General features: G+C 36.7%; 1 non-coding gene across 1 annotated transcript; it reads left to right on the top strand.

Moving 5' to 3' along the window:
* The first annotated feature begins 4,923 nt into the window (after positions 1–4,923).
* On the top strand, positions 4,924–5,050 carry LOC112427768 (small nucleolar RNA ACA64). Its single transcript, XR_003019495.1, has one exon. It is a non-coding gene; the product is annotated as a small nucleolar RNA ACA64 (small nucleolar RNA).
* The last annotated feature ends 820 nt before the right edge of the window (positions 5,051–5,870 follow it).

Raw genomic sequence — 5,870 nt, 5'->3', positions numbered from 1 at the left:
CTCAATGGTGGGGAGAATTAGAAAGAAACTTCTTAAGGGTGGGGGAGATTATAAAGAACATTGATCAGTTAGGGTGGGGCAGAAACAAATCACAATGGTGGAATGTCATCAGTTAAGGCTATTTTCATTTCTGTGGATCTTCAGTTGCATCAGGCCATCTGGATGTATACGCGCAAGTCACTGGGGATATGATGGCTTAGCTTGGGCTTAGAGGCCTGACACTGGGTTCACGCCATTCTCCTGCCTCAGCCTCCCCAGTAACTGGGACTACAGGTGCCCGCCACCACGCCCGGCTAATTTTTTGTGTTTTTAGAAGAGATGGGGTTTCACCATGTTAGCCAGGATGGTCTTGATCTCCTGACCTCGTGATCCACCCACCTCAGCCTCCCAAAGTGCTGGGATTACAGGTGTGAGCCACTGCACCTGGCCACATTCCTTTTATGTAAAATTAAAATAAACAAAGTCCACCTACCTCAAAGAGTTATTGAGAGAATTAAATAAGCTATGTAATATACTTAGAAGAGGTTCCTAAACATTGGCATTACTGTGTGTATGTTAGCTATTATTATTGTCAGTATCTTCCAAAGTTGTTCAGAGTGAAGAAGGGAGGAAAAATATCAGAATTAGGCTTTTTTCAAACTATGCAATCTTCATGATCATGATAAACCTGTCTAGGAAAGACAGTATATCCAATTCAAATGTAAATCACTGCTGTTTTGGAGCATTATTACTATGTATAACCCTTGGGTGCATTGGAGTTGTAAAACAAGTTAACAGATACTGCTACACAGGATCATATATATATAGCAACATACATATAACCTCTGGGTCAGGTGCTTTACATACGTTCTATTAAACTTCATGGCAACCCTGCAACCCTGAGAAGAATGCATTGCTTTTCCTGTTGTACACATAAGGAAACAGCAAAGGCAGAGCAGGTGTGAATTTTCCAAGGTCACACAGTAGATAGCACAACTGAGGTTTGAAACCAGTTCTCTTTGCCTCCAACTTTTTTTTTTTTAATCCCAGCAACCTTCTGTAAAAAATACATGCATATAGTTTGAGCAACGAAGTGTAACCATATGCATCTGTAAAATAAATGAACCACTGAACTCTATCTGGAGTGTGACTTTAAAGAATGGAATATATTTTTGTTAGTAAGGATTTCAGACCAAACAAGAATTTCACACATAAAGGAAAAAGCAAAGCAGGCTCTTTCAATAACTGCAGACATGATTCCCAAGGGCTGTCTTTGTATATACAATGTGTGAAAAAGATTATTATTCTGACATTTGTCTTTTCAGTCACACCTATACATACAGATGAGAGGACATCAAAATGTAAATAGAGACATATATTATAGCTAAAGATTAAACTGAAGCTGATATTTGTAGCAGAAAACTAATTAGCAAGTGTACACATCAGGCTTTTTTACATTTTAGATGATTAAAGATTTTGTGTATAGGAAGAGTTACAATTTTAAGACTTAAAAGAGACTTGTGCTTTGTTTGCAAATGTTACATTTTATTGATAAGCACTAAGGACTGAATGTTGCAGAAGAACTCAAGTTTTAACGCCTAAGAGAAAAAAGAAGCAGACATAAATTTATAAATTAGTAAAACATTATTTTTTTCTACAAAAACCACAAATATGTTCTTCAGCCATGATATGTATCTATTTTTTACTAGGTGGAAAACCTTGGCTTTATTCTACTAAACTGTTCCATATTACTGTATTTTTTTGTGGCATCCAGTAGTAAAAATGGACTTTACTTAGTCTAGCAAATGTAAAAGAGAATTTAATGAAAGCATTTTGGCGGACATTTCAAAATGCTTGGGAGAATCCAAGGTAAAGGTAACCAACCAAGACTTTTATTATTATTATTATTATTATACTTTAAGTTCTAGGGTACATGTGCACAACGTGCAGGTTTGTTACATATGCATACATGTGCCATGTTGGTGTGCTGTACCCATTAACTCGTCATTTACATTAGGTATATCTCCTAATGCTATCCCTCCTCCCTCACCACAATAGGCCCCAGTGTGTGATGTTCCCCTTCCTGTGTCCAAGTGATCTCATTGTTCAATTCCCACCTATGAGTGAGAACATGCGGTGTTTGGTTTTCTGTTCTTGCAATAGTTTGCTCAAAATGATGGTTTCCAGCTGCATCCATGTCCCTACAAAGGACATGAACTCATCCTTTTTTATGGCTGCATAGTATTCCATGGTGTATATGTGCCACATTTTCTTAATCCAGTCTGTCACTGATGGCCATTTGGGTTGATTCCAAGTCTTTGCTATTGTGAATAGTGCTACAATAAACATACGTGTGCATGTGTCTTTATAGCAGCATGATTTATAATCCTTTGGGTATATACCCAGTAATGGGATGGCTGGGTAAAATGATATTTCTAGTTCTAGATCCTCCTCGACCAAGAGTTTTTAAGAGGTAGGAATCGGGGAAGCTCTGGAGACCAGCAGCAGGAAGTCTTGAACTTGTTTGGGAGACAGAGGGCTCTGTGAATAATATGACTGAGTGGAGTGATCCACATTCTCTGTACTTGTTAATGCAAAATTCCACATTCCCAGCTTTGGCTGGGTCCTAGCACTGTATATTTAAGAAGCATTCCTAGAGAAAGGGGTGAGGGGGATATTGTGAGGGGCCAGCTCTCTGCAAAAATGTCAGTTGCAAACACTACATCATTTGAAAATACTATGTTATCTTTTATTTTTCCAACATTATATTTTTAAAATTTTCAAACATATCAAAAATTTGAAAAAAGCTGTACAAGGAACAATAGGTGTTTACCACCTAGTTTCCATAATTGCTAAGACTTTGCAATGTTTGCTTTATCTATCAACATATACAGCAAACACATGCCACATTTATATTTTGCTGAGTCATTTAAAACTAAATTACAATAGCCATGACACTTCAATTCTAAATAATTTAACACAGACATTTTCCTAACTACATACAACACCATTATGACACATAAAGAAAGTAGCAATTTCATGATATTATTTAGCTCTGTGATATTACTGAAATTTCCCCAACTGTTTTCTGTAATTCTACTTTTTAAATCAGAATCCAATGTAGGTTCATTTATGAAATTGTTTGTTATGTCATTTTATTCTATTTTCAATTTATAATAGCCCTCTCATCTTGCCTTTTATTATTACTATGACAGTGACACATTGAAAAGGCCAGGCCAGTTGTAGTATGTTTCTCATTCTGGATTCGTGTATGTGCCAGTTACGGGTTCATTGACTTTCAAATCCAAATCCAACTTTAGTATCTACTCTGAGATAATGAACTAGATAGCATTTTCTTTTACAATGAACCTGATTTTCAGCATCGTCAATAGAGGATGTTGGAGGGATATGACAGGTAGAAGGTGGCTTCTCTCTTTTCAAGTGTGCTGCATTTTGGTTGTTTTTTTTATTACTCCTGCTGCATGGTTGTTCAAAGATGTGAAGACATATTTGAAAACATCTGATGGTTCCCTGCCCCATTCACATTCCCAGTGTGTACAGTTCCTCAGCAACTTCATAGCCCTGCCTCAGGCCTGATGACAACCTTGTCACTGCCCTTTCTCTGAAGACGTTGCACACTCTAGGCCTTAGACTCTGAGCAATTGCTCAACTCCCTCTGTGATCCAGCCCACTAACCCCCATTCCCCTTCACCTGTGGAGTTATTTCCTTCTTGCCTATTAACTGTAGACCAGCTTCTTCCTTCTCCACTAGCAGAAAGCTACAACTACAGCTTCCCCACAAGATCTCAATGCCAGGCTTGAGAAGGACACCCTCGCTTCCAGGGATGTCCTTTTTTGGGTACTCTCCCTCAAATCTAGAGTATCTCTAGAGTATCTCTTAGAGATTTCTTAGAGATATCTTTAAAATGATTTTCCATTAATAGCTCAACAATTATTTACATTAAATTTACAATCTAGATTTACTGCATAGTCTCTGTCTTTTGAATGGACCCAGACTAATACAATATGTTCAGTTATTTTGGGTCATGTGGTATTGTTTAACTTGTTTATCCCCAGGATTTCCTGAAAATTGAGAAGAAATACTTTGTTAGATTTAAGTTAAATAGTTTTGGTGAGAATAATTTATATGTGATGTGGTATACTCAGCATTTCATCACATAACAATACAGCCACACAACACTATTGTATCTTTATTAGTGATGCTCATTTTTATTCCCTTGCTAAGGTAATGACTGCCAGGGTCTCCACTGTTAAGATATGCTTTTTATTGACAATTAGCAAATAATCTGAGAATTGATAATTTGGGATTATGTGAATATCCCATTCTCCCCAAATATTTTATTAATCATTTTAGCATCTATTGATAATTATTACATGAGTTATTTCATTGAATGTTGCAAAATGGTGATTTTGTAACTCTATTTTCTTTTCTTCTTTAATAATTACCTCTTCTGTGAAGAGTATTCCTTCATCAGCGGGTGAAGAACTTTGGCAGAGTAAATGCATTTTCCCTTTCTGGATTTCAGAGTAATACATTGATATCTAATAGTTACCTTCAATGGTGGCAAAATTATCTCTCTGTGTCATTGACTATCATTATGAAATTATGAATCTTTATTTAGTATTTTAAAGGCAAAAATAATAACTATTCTTTCTGATGCTTTCTTTTTTCAAATTTGGAGTCCGTTTAAGACAGTTTCTTTGTCATTTTGACTTAACACTTTTAGTCTTCGAGTACTTTCTTGGCTACTGCCATGATTAGATATTTTAGAATATGGAAGAATTTACTGTTGTTACAAGCCCTCTTCTTTTGAGTGAGAAATAATATTTAGAAATATGCTAGGTGCTAGCTGAGCTCACTGCTAGTGGACCATCATCACTTGATTTTTTTTAGATCTTTCAGTGTATTTAAACATGTCCAGTGTTGGTTGTAAATAACCCTTGGCTTTGTTTGTGTCTGTGGATGAAATTCAGCACCTAGAGCCACCAGTAGCCTTAGCTCACCACCCACTGTCTCAATGTCATGGGTAAAACCCAGGCTCTGACAGGCACTGTGGCCCCTGGCCCAGATGCCCTGTCCCAATGCAGCAGATTGTGTGATCTGACTTCTGGCTTGGGGTCCCCAACCTTGGGTATCTCCTGTCCACAGGACACCCAGTTGCCGTGAGCCTGATGCCGATGCCTCTAGGAACTTAGAGATAAGCCATTTGGTTGTCCCCATCTTTCAAATAAAGCTTTTTGTGCAATTCAAATTCAAACACTAATAATGACTTTATATTAATATTTTCAATTCAATTTGAATTTTGGGGGCTTTTCTCTTAATTTACCTTAACAAAGCAATAAAAATGAGCACCACTAACAAAGATACAATACAGTGTTAATCCCATTCACAAGGGGGAGCCCTCATAACTTAACCACCTTTTAAAAGCCCTATCTCTTAATATTGTTGCATTGAGAATTAAGTTTCAACATAAATTTTGGAAGGTAACGAAATATTCAAATGATAGTATTCTGTCCCTATGCCCCTACCCAAATGCATGTTTTTCTCATATACAAAACATATTTATTCCATCTCAATAGCCTTAAGATTCTTAACTTGTTTTAACATAAATTTTAAAGTATAAATCCAAAGTCTCATCTAATTATTATCCATTCAAATATGAGTGAGACTCAATGTGTCATTCATTCTAAGGAAAATTACTCTCCAGCTGTGAGCATATGAAATCAAAGAGGTTATGTGCTTCTGAAATACAATGTTGGGACAAGCATAGGACAGCCATTTCCATTCTAAAAGGAAGCAATAGGAACAAAGAAAGGAATAATAGGTTCCAAGTAAGTCCAAAACCTGGTAAGACAAACGATTTCAAATC

This window comes from Macaca nemestrina, chromosome X (assembly GCF_043159975.1).
Source record: "Macaca nemestrina isolate mMacNem1 chromosome X, mMacNem.hap1, whole genome shotgun sequence".
NCBI classification, from domain to species: Eukaryota; Metazoa; Chordata; class Mammalia; order Primates; family Cercopithecidae; genus Macaca; species Macaca nemestrina.
Note: the sequence above shows the minus strand (reverse complement) of the source record. Positions and strands in the feature narration are given on the sequence as shown.